Genomic DNA, 16,730 nt, shown 5'->3' with positions numbered 1-16,730 from the left:
AGCTTTTGAACTTTTCTGCTTGTCTTAGACATATGCTAGTTATTGAAGATAAGGGCAACCAGGGGACCTATGTTTCTTTGGGCCTGGCTTACTTCACTTAATATAATGTTATCCAAGTCTTTCCATTTCCTAAAAAATGGGGTAGTGTCATTCTTTCTGATGGAGGCATAGAATTCCCTCTTATAGCTATTTTCTTTCACCCTGCAGTAGGTAATATCAGTGTTACTACATCAATTCCCATTTCACAGGTATAAATAGAATTTTTGCTTTAACTATAGAAAAAAAACGTTGCATGGATGGCATAGCTCTACCCTTGAGGACAAATTATGTGCATATATTCTGTTACGGTTCATTTTGGGGAAAAAAATCTATATTTGAAGATAAGTAAAAGCAAGTACCACATTACCTGACAATTATACAACATATGGAATTTATTACCCCCAAAGTAATATTCAACTCAGAGTTCTCAAAAGGTTTAGGGGCTCAGATGAACCCCCAAACTGAACCCATTATAAGTTATTTTAAAAGATACTACTGTGGAACTTTAGAGAATTGCAGAGACTATAATTATCTCCCCCTACCCCAAATGTGTTTGTCTGTCATTTTTATCAATAGTCATAAGAAACTAAGAATGCTCTTAATTTTCATTCTCCACTTTCACATTGTACTGATGCAAAAATACCTTTTCAGAAATCCTGCAAAAAACTAACAAGTAAAAACGGGAACAAGGAGATCGTTGTGGGAGGTCAAAGGTTATTTATGTGAAGGATACATTGGTGTATTATTGAACATTCAAAGAAAATAAGTAATCTATTTGAAAGAAAATTCGACTTTCTTAAAAGTTACATGGTAAGGGCAACAAATTCGAAGACATGGACACAGAGGTTTTTCTTTGTTGTTGTTCTCAATGTACTACGTGATTTATAAACTCAAGTATTGATTAAATTATAAACTTTTGAATCAAAAAGAAAAATGCAGACCAAGAGAGACCTCAAAGTACAAGGACTAGACAGCAAAGCCTATGGGAAGAAACATCATGAAGTGTGTAACACAGATGCTGAAATATAATTTACTAGCTGTTTCTTTATATTTCCATTTCAATACTTTACTATAAAATAGTTGTTATTCATCTGTTTTGAAGTTCCAAATTCACATCCACGTCCACATTAAATTAAGCTCCCTGTGTATAATGATATCAAACATCTCACAGGTGCAAAATTTTAGTAATGATTTTATGTTAACCCATGCAAAAAAATAAAACAGTGCAAGAGTCAGATGTGAACCATTAATGCACAGATAAAACACACACTGTCCAAAAGAACTAAGGAAATCTTTTTTAAAAAATTTAAAGCAAACATGTCAAGAAAACTGGGTTACTACTAAACAGCTCTCAACTATTAACACCCAAATTGCTTACATTAAATAGATTTCTCAACAAAAACATGTTAGACCTTTTAATTCCCCGTCTATCCTTCCCATATCCCTTCCCACCCCAACTCCCAAAATGCACGATTAGGGATGAGCAGAAATTTACAGAACACCATTTCAGCCTTGAGTGTGAAACTGAAGACGTTTATTTAAACTGGGCACTGTCCGTCAGCCCTTCTAGATCTGACACTCACACGCACTGTTCCCCGCCCCCCCCCCCCCCCCCCCCCCGCTACTGACCGATTGGCTCCAATCAGCTACTGTCCGGTTTGTATTAGAAACCAAAAGTCTCTGTTGGGTCAAAGAGTGCTGTGCAACAACTGCAGAAACATCTTCACTCTCACTACTGGCTTCAAATTCAGTTTCTTCATTGGATGTGTCTGGTACCTGGCCTGAAGATGGTGATTCATGATCTTCTTCTCCTTCCCCTCCATGACTCCTTTCAGCTATGCTTCCCCACTGAGCTGTAAATGAGCAAAAGAATCTTCCTGAATCAGGGGAGGGTGTTGCAGGACTGGTTAACTGACCATCTATTGTTAAGGGCCTTACAAAAGATGACACTGGAGGCTAAGCCGAAGCTCCACTCTCTGCTGATATGCTGTCTGCTCCATCTGCAGAACTCTCTCTTGCTAGGTTTACAGTGTTAGTGTCACAATCCAGTCTAAGTCCAGCTACACCCTTCTTTGGTATATCTGTTTTATCTTTCTTTGTTATGTTTTTCTTTGGTATATCTGTTATGTATAATCTTCCTGCGACGTCCATGTTCATTTCTCCCATATTGAACCATAGTTTCAAGATCGGCAACATATAGAAACCCAGCAATTAACATCTCAGTGCTCTTTTTACCTCTGGAGAAAGCATCTTCCAGCTCTCTACTAGTATGTCATCATTTCTTTTATGTCCCTGCCCTCTATACATTTATCTTATTTAGGGAAGGGAAGGGGAACAACAAAATGGTGAAACAAAGGACAAAAGGCAAACCAATGCAACAGTGATACTCACAAGATAATATGTTGGAAATGATCTGTACAACTTGACCGGGATGGGGAAGAGAAAGGGAGAAAAATGAGGGAAGGGGTAACAAGTTAGACAAGAAATGCAGTCACTACCTTACTTATGTAACTGTAAACCCTCTGACACCACTTTGACAATAAAATAAAAAATAAGTTAAAAAAATACTGTTTCTAACATATTTATAATGTACCATATGATTTTTTTCCCATCTCCCCTCCCCAAAGTTGTAATGTTCGTTTCGACATAATGACTTGTACATCTCATTGTTGCGATGGGTCCACCTGTATCCCTATTTAAATGATTTGTTTTTTTTCCTTCCCCTCCACAAATTACACCAACATCAAAAACAATGAAAGCAGGGATTATACCATGGGGGAGGAACATACAAAGCAACAAAGAAATCACCTTATAAATCATCTTACAAATATGTTAGAAACAATCGCATGAAAGAAAAAAACATTTGAATACTTATCTTGGGGTTCATTTCACTTATAATCAACTTACCTGACTTGTCTGCTCGTCTCAGACATATACTAGTTATTGCAAATAAGGGAAACCATGGGACCTATGTTTCTTTGGGCCTGGCTTACTTCACTTAATACAATTTTTTCCAAGTCTTTCTATTGCCTAACAAATGGAGCAATGTCATTCTTTCTGATGGAGGCATAGAATTCCATTGTGTATATATACTACATTTTCTTGATCCATTCATCTACTGAGGGGCATCTGGGTTGGTTCCATATCTTGGCTATGGTAAATAATGCTACAATAAACATAGTAGTGCTGGTAGCTTTAGTATGGTCTTATTTGTGATCATTTGGGTAAATGCCCAAACGTGGGATTGCTGGGTCATAAGGGAGCTCTATGTGGAGTCTTTTGAGGAATCTCCACACTACTTTCCAAAGTGGTTGAACAAGTTTACATTCCCACCAACAATGCAGTAGGGTTCCCTTCTGGCCACATTCCCTCCAGCATCTGTTGTTATTAGAGTTCTTGATTTTAGCCATTCTAACTGAGGTGAGGTGGTATCTCAATGTTGTTTTGATTTATATTTCTTTTATGGCTAGGGAGGTTGAGTATTTCTTCATGTGTCTATTGGCCATCCTTCTTTCCTCTTCAGAGAAGTTTCTCTTTAAGTCTTTAATCCACTTATTTATTAGGCAGTTGTTTCTTTGAGGATTTGTTGTTGGGGGATTTAAATTTTTTGAGTTCCAAGTATATTTTAGATATACTTGTATGGCTAGTGAAGATCTTCTCCCAATCCATGGGCTTTCTATTGATCTTGCTAGCTATGTCCTTTGCCATGCAGAAGCTCTGCAATTTCATGCAATCCCATTTGTCCAACCTTTCTTTGTTGTGTTTCTGGGTCCATGTGATTTTTTTTGTTGCTTTGTATGTTCCTCCCCCACAACCCTTAGTTTCATTGTATTTGATGTCGGTGCCCTGCATCTTGTATACACTTGTGTACACTTCTCTAATTCAGGGAGGGGAAGGGAAAAAAACAAAATGCTTAAATAAGTATACAGGTTGACCCATTGTAACAATGAGATGTACAAAACACTGTGTTGAAAACAATCTTTACAACTTTGGCTGGGGAAGGGAGAGGTGTAATTGTGGAGGTGAGAGGGAAGGGATGGTAGGGGGAAAACAAAGAAGAAGGCAAGAATGCTCAATAAGAAATGTACTCATTACCTTGTTCGTGTAACTGTAACTCCTCTGTACAACATTTTTACAATAAAAAATGTACAAAAAAATAAATTAAAAAGTTACATGGACTACTATTGGTACTGGAAGGAACATTACTCCCACCTCTCCCATCCTACCCCCACCTTGGTCAGCCAAGGTGGTTTCAGAAAAAAAAAATCTTTAAATATACTTGTATTATCTAGAGGTTGATTCATTGTCTTACATAAAAAAATTTAATGACTTCATGTATTATTTGCAAGCACCATCCGTAAACTTAGTTAGACTCAATTCTATATCCAACCCAAACCTTCCAACACCTATATATATATATATATGTATATATATATATATAATTATTATTACTTTAATAATAATATTGGAAAAACAGCATAACATAGAGTTACAAATATAGGTTCCAAAGTCAACTTGCTTGGAATTGGATTCTTTGAAAAACTTATTCAATCCTTTTGAGCTTCAATTTTATTTTTTATGATGAATTTGCTGCATATTAATATTAGTTAATATAAGCAATTAAAACAGAACTGCAGATATAAATATGTACTTTTGTTATATCCATAAGATTTTTTTCTTAAAGCAGTATCACAATCTTTTATAAATGAGAAATAATAACTAGTCTCTCCAGAGATTAGAACTCATTTTTCCTTAGGATTAGGGAGAAGAGAGTTGTGACAGGAACAGAAGGAAGAATATACAGGACAGTTAATAAACAGTCCTAGTTATCATTTGAAGTTTTTCAAAGGAGGAGCAATAAAAAATTTAGTGTAGTGGTGAAATACACCTTTGCTCCTGAACATAACTTAAAAATTAGTAACAGTTTTAACATCCAAACAACAGAGACTGAAAGTTTCTTATATCTACTGCTATACATAACAATGCTTATAACAAAATGTGCTGGTTATCTCACAGTTTCAGGCCAAGAGTGACTTAGTGTGATCTGTTTCCAGGTCCCATGGGGCTTCAATACAGGTATCATCCCAGGATGCAGTTTCAGCTAGGACTGGAACAAAGAGTGTGTGGCTTCCCAGCTCCCATGGCTGCCAGCAGCTCCTTGTGATGTCCTTTGTTTCTGGCTGGCTGAATTACAAAAACTGCCTGCCTCTTGATGGTTGTGTTCTCCACATGGGAGCTCACAGTACAACATCGTGTTTCTTAAAGAAGGTAGAAGGAGAGAATTTAGAGTCCTCATCAAACAAGTGGTAGAATCGTATGTAATGTTATCACTAACATTCAATAGCACATGTCCCTTTGGTTAGAAGTTACAGATCCTGACCCAAAGGAAGGAGTTACTTGAAGGCATGAAAACTTTGCATAATGGGCTATCATAGAATCAGCATAAACAGATAACAAATACATTTACAACAGGTTTAATCATCTAAGAATTATGTTATCACTTTTCTATGGCTACTACAAAGTCAAAGCTAAAACTTTTCCTCAGCTTTAGTAATGAAACAAGCCAAATAGTCTATATCTGCCCTGGAATTTTTTTTTTCCCTGATCAATTTTCCTTAGAAAAAGATGTGTAGTCATTAAATAATACCATTTTATCCATTTATTTTAATACATTCCAGTAACTTCTGTAATAATCTAAGGAATAGAATGAATCATTATTCTATACATGAATGTCTTTGGACAATTAATATATGCTAATTTAAAATGTATGCCATAAGGACATTGTTAAAGAGAACAGTCAGCTTTGGATGAGATTGTGAATTTCCAATGCTTATTCAGCTTTTCTGGTTTTCTCCATTGATGTCATAGACATCCCATAGGGGAAAATGGGTTCCCACACCCACACCACGATGCCCCTGCTGACCTGTCTAATTATAGCAAAAGTCATTCCATGCAGCTTCTCTACATTTTCCATTCAATCAGCAGGAATGTCCTTTCCATTTGACATGTAAAAGCACCCTCCTAACACATGAGCTAAATGAAAATTAACATGAGAAGGAATGATTCCATCAGGACTAAGAATTAGTAAGAAAATATTCAGTTTATAATATGTATTCCATAAATCAGTGCATGATTGGAAGCAGAGGAACAGGATGACATAGTTTAAAAAAAGTATTGCTTTGAACTGACTCTGATGATGTACAAAACATTTTGTTCAGGTTTTCCCCCCTATTAAAAAATCAATATCAGTATCTGATTTTAAAAGCAATTTGTGTTAACTTCTTGAAGCATATTTTTATATCATGTCATCCATGTTTTATTCCAATCATGGGAATGCAACATAATAACAATTAATATCCTTGAAGCCCCCTATAATTTTTATGTCAGTTCCTTTCAGTAGTTCTGTTTACTGGTGAATAGTAATTTCATACAATGAGAACATGAGAAAAATGTAAAGATGTGCTTTCATCTTGCATCTTTTCCCTCACCTTTGTGAAAGAGAATAAATGTGCTAATATTTTACTGGTACTAACTTTACTTACTCATAGAATTCAATGATCCTTCTTGACATCTGATGCAAGAAATAGCTGTTTGATAATGATGATAACAACTTTCTCAGAGCAGATTAAATTATTCAATTGTATAGGTTGTTTTACCAGGCTTTACATTAGGAGATTTAAAAAGATTAAACACACACACACACACACACTCTCTCTCTCTCTCCCTCTCTCTCTCTCTCTCTCTCTCTCTCCCTCTCCCTCCCTCTCTCTCTCTCTTTCTTTCTCTCTCTCTCTCTCTTTCTCTCTCTCTCTCTCTCTGTCTCTGTATTTGTCTCCTCACTCATTTTTTGGTAAATAATATTTTGTTAATCATCCACCACCCAGTGCCTATTGCCACAACTTCTCTATGTGATGTAAGCACCCAGATTTAGGATAGGGTAGGACCAGTCAATACTCAGCAATATTCATGCAATGTTCTTTAGCATGTCCCTGTGATTTTAAGTGGGAAGAGTTATGTTCCTGCTAACTTCAGATGACTTTTAAAGGGGAAAAGGACATCACATTGCTACCTGAGAAGTCCAGAGAGGGTATGAAAGAAGAAGAGCTTGTCCACAATAAACCCAGAGGTGCCTGTTTTGCAAAGTTAATCTCACTGGCTTGCATTTCACACACAGACTATTTGTCAGCAGATTGCTTTCTGTTTATTATAACTCTCATATTCCAGAAGAAGGGAATTGGCCAAACCAGTAATATAAATGCATTGTATGCTCTACCCTCCCTTCTTATGATTAATTCCACCAGTGGTATAAATTTGCATGAATGAATGTCAGTGTGTTTTCTGCCCTCAACATTTCCTGCTGGCTTCAGTTCAGCCCTGCTGACATTTATTACAAATAATAGCTAAATATTCCTGATTTAATAGCTGCAGTGGCCCCACATCTGAAGGTGATGTCTGTAATAAAAGAAGACAAGACAAGCTTATAGCAAATACTAATCAGATTGTGTTTGCACATATAATGGAGAAGCCTCACAGATAGACCCACAAAATGTAATGGTTGTTTTTTAAATGCAGCTGCTAAAAGTCACAGTTCAAGAACATATTGGTTGCTTTATTTCCTTTTTCATTTCTCTTCTTCCATCTCCTTTAAGCACCCAAGGCTTCTGTGCACAATCAAAATTGAATATTATTCCCCTTTTTATCTGGAAAAAATGGGACACTAAACACAGAAGACTAGCTGTGTCCTTTTATTCATCTTTTGTTGCCCTTTCTAAACAACGGGCATTGTCCCCTGATAAATTCCATTTTCTGCCTCTTATTCAAAGATAGTTTACACACCAGCTCCAGTGATTCTCGCACAATGCGATGACTGGCAAAGATACAAATAACTTCCAAAGTTCTTTCAACCTGTTGACCCAGGTGTCCCTTCTGAAAGGTATAAACTAGCCTCCCATACCTCTTACAATTGCTAAAGGAGACTATAAAACCTGAGATCACAAAAAGAAGACACACAGTACCCACTAAAGGCAGGTTTTAAAAGCCTTTGGGGATAAAAGGTGCTTTTCTCTTTATCCTGTCCAAACTTCACAAGCTTCCACATGAAAACTGAAGAAGGTCAAATTAGCATTGTCTTTACCTTGACATTTAAACACTTAGAAATTTTACTCACTTGGCATTAATTGTGAATAACTTTATGAAAATACAACTTTTTCTACTGCCTTCATTTTTTGCAGGTTTCCTTCCAGAGTAAAAAGTAGAGGTATTTATAGATGAAAGAATATAAACATTCCAATAAAATTTTATTTTATTGACAGACATTCCATCTGATACATAAACTATTCAACCCTGGGAATAAAAATCTTACTTACAAATTATTTTAAGATCTTACCCAAATTAAGCTAAAAAAAAGAAAATCTACTTCATATGAATTCTGAGCATCATGGACTCAGGCAGAGATTAGAGGTAGAATATTTTCCTAAATGCCCGACATCATGTCCTATTCTACTGGCCCACCTAAGGATGCCACAGACTCTAACTCCTACTCTCCTCTGATCCACCCATGAACTCATCAGGCTAAAAGGTAGTGAATATAAATTTGAGGCTCACTGATGTTTCTAAAACTGCCTTTGAATTTCTGCCACTATTAGAGTGGCCAACAATGGCTCCAAGATAATCACAATAAGATCTTCAGAGTCAGGAATCATTTTACTACCTACATATTCAGAGACATTTAATGTTCTCAACTTATCACCTTTTTGGCAGAGTTTCTTCCCATTCAGAATTGATTTGTTCATTGTGATCTTCAGAAATAAGCAGAAACTTATTTGCATTAACCTATAGACTTATAGAATGCTAGATCTAAAAAGAGAATCTATATGTTATTTTACAGAAGAGAAGACAGAAGCCCAAGACAATGAGGTGATCTGTCAAAGGACTCAAAGGAATTTGAATTGTAGTCCTGTCTTAAGTCCTAGGTAAGTGCTTCTTCTATTAGACTTTTCTCCATGTACCCATATCTTGTAGCTTCTCTTCTGGATCAGAAACACCAATCATTCTTATTTGCTTCATCTGTCCACAGCTGCAAAGCTTAATCAGTGGAGTGTTAGATTTTGAGAACATTGATCCATCTAATCAAACATTTTCGTCCCTGTATTATGTTGTCAATGAGTTTATACAGCTCACAGACAAACTTGATGGAGCCATCAGTTTCTAATGTAGCCTTCCTTCAACCCCTCCCCACTAGGATGAGAAACCTTGCTCAGAATAATAAACAAAAACAAAAACTAAATTTAAAAAAAAAACAATCTCATATGCACTTCCCATTGTGACCTTTTAAATGGTCAGCATTTATTAGCTTGGCAAATAGGTTGCCAAGAACTTCGTATCTTTAAACATTTTCTTCCATTTTCATCACTACTAATCATGCACTTTCTAGAAGTGAGGTTCACACACTTAGGACACTGTGTTGGAATTCCTCCATCTCTCAATCATTTGCCTTCACATATGTTTAGCTTCACTAAATGTGAATTCTGGTTCTGGGTACATATTATATGAAGTTGTGTTAGTATCTGTCTACTACGTTCTGATCTGGAATACCATTTTCCTACCCCATTTCTGCTCTGTTCAGATACTATTTCTTCTTTGAGCCTTTTCTTTAATACAAACCAGATATGATTTCTTTCTACTCTAAGCATTTAGTGCCCTTTCTGTCACTTCTGTTTTCACAGCAATTATATATCTTCTTGCCTCCATTTCAGTTATGTGCAATAGACCATGTATTTGATAATACATCTTAACGCTGCACTTCAAAAGCATGGAGCCTTATTCATCATTGGAAAAATAATTGTGTGTGTATTTTTTAAAATATTTATCAAGAAATCCTACTGTTTAATCCTTAACAACAATATTTGTTGTCATTACAAGAGCAATGCATCTCTGTAGTGTGATGTAGAAACTTAAAAGAAGCATATGTTACTTCAATGTCAGGAGAAGATATGAAAATTTAGGATACATCAAAATGAATGTTAGGCTCTCTAGCATGCTGTCCCTAGCATCACCTATGTACCTGAGACAAGAAAGGTGACCCAAAGAAAGTGAATCACAAGCAGGTGATTCAAAGATTGACGCAGACAGAAGAGCCATGTGCAGTCATAATCTGTATCACCAAAAATCAATGGTCTGACAGTTGTTAGGGGAGCTTTCCTTTTTCTCTCTCTCTCTCTCTTTTCTGAATGAACAAACATGTTTTGTTGAGAAGTCCAAGGAGCTATCTATTGTACTATATAGCTAGTCACCGATGTTTGGGGGCCAAAGGTGACCTTAGCTGAGAATTGACCCGAAAGTGAGCCAGCACCTCAACTATCCATCCCCCAACATCTCCGTACATAGTTCCAAACTCAGCAGGAGGGTATCTAGGTGAACAGTCACATGTTTCCATGTCTGGTATCTATAGCAAGCATCAAGATTCTTGTTAAACTCTAAGGAGCCAAGATTACTACAAGAAAAGAATTTTTTTTAAAAAAAAATCACACCAAGACAATTTTTTCAGTTTAGATTAAGAAAAATAAAACTTGTACCCTGAAGGCATAGGATAAATTTTATTAGACAAATCAGAAAGAGATGATAATGCTAACATTAGACCAAAAAAAAAAAGAATTATAAAGCAAGAACTCAGAAATGAAGCCACATGTATGTAATCTGTCTTCCTCTATTGGGGCGTTATAGAAAGTCAGATGGTCTAGAACACACACTGACTCTTATCTCCTCTGTTGAATCAGTTATTGTCCTCTATTGTCCTAGCACTCAACATAAAAGTGCTGATTTGAGCCTCTTTAAATGATTTTTAAAGAGGTAGCTCGCCTTTCTTCATGGCAATTCAGCCTATACTTCTCAGGCTTTAATGTCCTTATAGGTCACCTAGTTCAGCTATAGATGCTGAGTCAGTTACCCCTGAATTCTGATTCCTAGGTCAAATTTTCACTAAGCAATAGAAAACTGGAGCCGGACATATAAACAAGACACATTTTCAAGTTAGCGCCTAATGTCTAAATTGAGTATGAAACATACATAATTCACACACAACTATGTAACTTAAACATTGTATTATCTGTAATAACGTATTCTATTATCTCAGATCTCAGAATATGTTATTATATTCCCTTACCAACACACACGCAAATGCCTTTAAATCACATGTATTTTATACTTACCTCTTGCTTTTGTCTGCTTATACTCTTTTAATAGGCTCCAAATGAGAGATGTTCACTTCACAGATTTTAATTACCTGAAATCCTTTTTCCTTATTGATTACCAAGAGCAAAGTAGCTTTTTGTGTTAACCTTTCAAAGCGTCCAATTTAATTTATGAATACAATATTTTTCCACTCAGTGTGTATAGATGATGCATAACATTTCATATTGCCTTTTTTAAATGCCTATTTTAATTACCCTACAGAAATATGCTTGGGTTAGAGAATTGTGAGGGTCTATGAACAGAATTCCAACAAATGAGTCCAATGGCCTCTGGAAAGCAATTGTTATCTGTGGAAGATAAAGCATTCCCTTAGCTGCTGGGGAAATTTGTTTTGACATCGCATTAGGGTTAAATTGGCTATGCCATATTCCATAATAGCATGATTCCATTTGTATTTTTGTAAACAGCAGCCTGGTTTTCTGGATACCTGCATTTTGGATAAGGACTGGCATTAAGCCTGAAGGTATCTTGGTAAGAGGAAAGGGGCTTTGCTGGTGAGGTCGTTCAAAGACATTTGGACCCAGGGCTTCCTTTACTACAGTGGTGGCTATGCAGGGAAATGTGAAGGTCACACAACCAATGCTGCTTGATTACATTTACTTCTCTGTGCCTTCGGCAACTGCTTATTTTTTCTGGGCTTTGAAATTCACACAGCAACTTTATCCTCTCAACCCAATCAGAATGCTTTCAAGCAAACTATTCTGCAAAGCACAAAATCAGGAAGAAAAAAAAAAAAGCTAAATCAAACTCAAATGAAAAGCAGTGATAGGCGGCTTCCACAAAGTCCACACAGGGAATCAAGCTCGCTTTTAAACAAAAATATTGACATAGCAATTTAAAATAAATACTATCTTCATCTGCTGAACACTTTATTATTGGCTCACAGGACTGCAAATGTAAGGACACATTCTTCTCTGAAACATTGCCAAAGGCAAACCTCTTAAAAAGCCAAACATTGTGACATGTTCTTAAGTAGCTTGCCATCATGTCGATTGTTGCGTTTGGTATAACATAGCGCCTGCATGTTCATTAGGCCTACATTTTGCAATTAAGGTACATATGCTTTGCTTCTCCAAATGTCTGAAAGCCAGGTGGAACAAGTCAATCGCTCTGGTGACATTGAGTATTTCTCTAACAATGCTGAATTCTAGCTTAGTATTTTGCATAGTCTGTCTATTATATAGGAAAATGGAATTGCCAATATGTCCTTTTGTGTAAAGCTGTAAAAGCTCAGAAGATCTTAGCAAATACTGGCTATGTCACTGCTAAGGTACATGAAGCAGATGCCTACAATTATCCTGTTTAAAAGTTTCATTGTAAAAGACCCTTCAAATAAAGCGATACTGCCAGTAATTGATTTCATTCAACTCTGAAGGTCTGGCAGAATACTGCCCTCTGATTTTCTGTCACCCAAACATACTTTATGCTAGAAATATTGAGAAGGACTTCTTTTTTTTCACTGCCTTTTCATTCTTTAAAGTGCCTATAGAAGTCAGGTAGTTTCTATATTGATACTTAATATTTCTTCATATATTTAGAAAGCCAAATACAAATGGATTTCACCACACCTTGGGACAAACAGTGCCTATGGATGGGAGGGATACACAGAGCAAAGTACTGACCTGAAGTTAAAAGATAAGTTTCAGTTCATTGGAAACTTAAAATTGTGAGCACTTGGGCAACTGACATGTTAGGTGTCAAGTAGCTGAACAAAATATGGCTTCTACAAATAAATCCCAGGAAGGCTGTAGTTTTGTGACCTTGCCCAATCTACCTCTTTGAGGAGGGCACTGGGTAACTCACATCATAATGTCAGGAAGAGCTAATTAGCTGAAAGCTATATCTCAGGTGAAAGGGCAATGGAAGGCAAAACAAAGATTGCTTTAAAATTGTTCTCCCTGTGTCTGCTGGACAGGGTTTGGGGAAGATTGCTTAAAGTGCAAAAGCTCTTTCCGATATTTCTGACAGTTAAAGTACTCTAAATTGGAATGCACTTTATAACAGAATAAAGAAGAAAACAATTTCTGGAAAAAGATGATGGTTATGAGTTAGTAGTTTGTACTGTAAATACCCACACAACTTGGTGAAATTTTTCTTTAAAACTTTGAAAAATATTAGATAAACATGATCTATAAACTCTCCCATGTTTTACTTCTCACTAAGTACCTCTGCCTAGTCTCCCTCACTTAATTACACCCGGCTCAGCAACATCTTTCATGGAGTTTTGTTTTAAGAAAAGCCTTAGAAGGACACTGGTTGTTTATAATTTCCAGTAGATTAAAACATAAAGATCAGAAAAGAAATGGAAAGATGTGAATACTGGAGGACTTATGATTTATCGTCCAGACAATGAAGTTGAATAAACACTAGAATAGGAATCAGATAATCCTGAAGTTCCAACCAGTAGGCACTTTCCAGTTAATTAAGGTGACTTCATCTTGTTGTAATTTCCTCTTGTATCAAATGAGGGGAATTATCTACAGCTAGTTTTGAATTCTTATATAGTGACTATACTTTCATGTGTCTTTTTGCATTTTCAAATGCCAGCATCCCCTTCTCTCATCTGGAGTAGTTCATCCCTTTACAAAGGAAGGGTGTGAACATCTAAATCTTTCAGCTATTATTTAACTCAGAAACTTCCATCTTTAAGCAATGAAAGATATAACAGACATTCAATGAAAAAATATAACAGATATTACAATAACCTAAGAAATATAAAGGAAAAGAATGATCCTAGAACATTCAGGTATTTTTGTCTGCCAAAAACATCTCCATTGGGATAGAATCATGGCTAATTGTGGAAGTAGTTGCCTAGAAAGTTTCAGGGGTCATACAAACACACACACACACAAACCAGTTAGATAAGGTGCCCACACCACTTTAAGAAAATTATATTAAGTGAAGTAAGCCAGGCCCAAAGAAACATAGGTCCCATGGTTTCCCTTATTTGCAATAACTAGTATATGTCTGAATCAAGTGGAAAAGGTCAGTTAAGTTGATGTTAGGGAAATTAACCCTAAGATACGTATTCAAATGTTTTTTTTTCTTTCATGTGATTGTTTCTAACACATTTATAAGATTATTTCTTTGTTGCTTTGTATGTCCCTCCCCCACGGTATAACCCTGCTTTCATTGTATTTGATATTGTTATAATTTGTGGAGGGGAAGGGAAAAAACAAATCATTTAAATAGGAATACAGGTGGACCCATTGCGACAATGAGAGGTACAAGTCGTTATGTTAAAAACGAGCTTTACAACTTTGGTGAGGGCGGGGAGGAGAGTTGGGTGGGGGAGGTGGGGGAGGATGGAATGGGAAGGGGAAACAAAGGAGGAGGCTACAATGCTTGATAAGAAATGTACTCATTATCTTGCCCATGTAATTGTAACCCCTCTGTACAGTATTTTCACTATAAAAAAATTCAAAAAAAATGAAAACTATAAAAAAGAGAATAACATCCAATGTGCTTAACCTAAGATTCTATAGTAATTCACATTAGCAATATATTATTATGGAACTAATTGATGCTAAAACCACTTCATCTATTTCTCAAGTAAGAAACTTCTGGGAAGAAAGCACTGTCAAAAATACTGGATTTTTAAAAAAAGAATAAAATGAGGATCCAGCAAGTAAGAGATGATTGTTTCACATAAGAAAACAAACAAAACTTGAGCCCAAGAACTACTTACATACTATCGTCATCTTGAAGTAATTAGATGTTGTAAGGATAAATATGAAATGCATTCAGTTAACCAAATTATCTTATCAAAAGTATGAATCATATACTCTAAATGGAAATGTTTCAATACATTTTACAGTAAAATCAGAAAAATTCTTCATGATGTGAAGCAATTACTTAGTTAATTTAAGAGAAACATCACTTGAATCAGATGTTCAAGAATAAGCTTGTCCTTGTATTTGTTCTAAAATAATAAGTGAAAGAATGGAGACAAAATCATCTAAACTATAAAGTGAAATAAAAGAGAAGAAAAAGGCTACATGTAGTAAAGCATTCCTCTAAGACCAGTGCCCTAGAGAAATGAAGGAAATTAGGACTTTTAGCCAGCTAGCAGTACATAGCAAGACCTATCCACTAGAACTACCTCTCTTCCCAAAGACAAGACAGAAACACACACACACACACACACACACACACACCAGACAGACACACATAGAGAGGGGGGGGAATGAGAGGATTGAATTTTAAATGTCCTTTTTCAGTTTTACAAAAAAAATCCCTTGATTATGCATGCAAAATAAAAAATTAAAGAAAATGAGTTCAGAGCATCTAAATACCACAAATAACTCCAGAATTATACATGGAAATAATATATTTCAAAGCATGTTAATTCAAAGTCTATCTTAATTATATCCATTCAAAAATTGTAAATACGTAAGTGCTAAATGCAGCCAGGTTTGAAGATGATGCAGTACCACTTTCATAGTCACATAAAAACTACAATTTGCTTCCAGAAACTGAGGTGTCTTTCCTGGGATTATTTAAATTGCTAACACTGAAAACACTAAAACCTAATACCATTTCCCAGAATGCCTCATAACTGTATCATATTTTAAAACTTTTCTATTTCATCAAATGCACATGTGTATACTGGACACCAAGTTCTTCCTTTCACATGGTATGTTCTGGGTAGATGGTAGGAGAGATCTTCTCTTAAACATACAAATGGAAAGGTATTGAGTGCATACCTGATAATATAGGAGCCATACTTAAAATTGAACTATCTCTAATCATCTCTAAATATTTTCTTTCCCTCATGTCAGACTTTTATCTTACTTTAGACATAATAATCATTCAGCTGTCTAAACGAGAAATATGATGAAAGATTAGCCATTTTTAGCATTTTGTTTTTCCTGTTTATTATTATCTTTTAGATAATGTATACAGATGAGTTGCCATTTAACAAAGCAGTTCATGAATACAACATATCTTGATCAATGCAGCGTTTTTTATGCTACTCAGTTCTGTGAGTTTCTACTGTCACTTTGAAAAAACATAGCCAAAATGCTTCATTTCCTGGAGGTAACTGTATTCCTTCTGTACAGATTAGGAAGAATAGTCAAGAGAACTGTGAGAATATTGTTGTATGAATTAAAATTCATACAAATCAATGAGTAAATGCATTGATGGGGAGCATGGCAAAATATCAGTATTCTTTGTACATGCTGCTAGTATATCCTAATTATGTTGCAACTAGTAAATATTACACATAATATTTGTCTCAGTATTTTAGGAGTAATTATTGCCAAACATTCAGAGGCTCAAAATATATATACTAAAAATGTCTTAATAGCTTACATATACATTTCATCTGTGCCTTTATTGCAAAGACTACCAAGTATTTCTAGTCACAGAATTTTAAAACCAAAAAATAGCTTAAGTTCTATATATTCCAGGACAGCAACAACACAGCACACACAAGC

At 35.7% G+C, this 16,730-nt stretch overlaps 1 pseudogene; it reads right to left on the bottom strand.

Moving 5' to 3' along the window:
- Positions 1-1,577: 1,577 nt before the first annotated feature.
- Positions 1,578-10,474, bottom strand: LOC105989803 (annotated as a pseudogene).
- Positions 10,475-16,730: the final 6,256 nt, after the last annotated feature.

This window comes from Dipodomys ordii, unplaced genomic scaffold (assembly GCF_000151885.1).
Source record: "Dipodomys ordii isolate 6190 unplaced genomic scaffold, Dord_2.0 Scaffold59, whole genome shotgun sequence".
NCBI classification, from domain to species: Eukaryota; Metazoa; Chordata; class Mammalia; order Rodentia; family Heteromyidae; genus Dipodomys; species Dipodomys ordii.
This window is presented reverse-complemented; position numbering and strand designations above follow the sequence as displayed.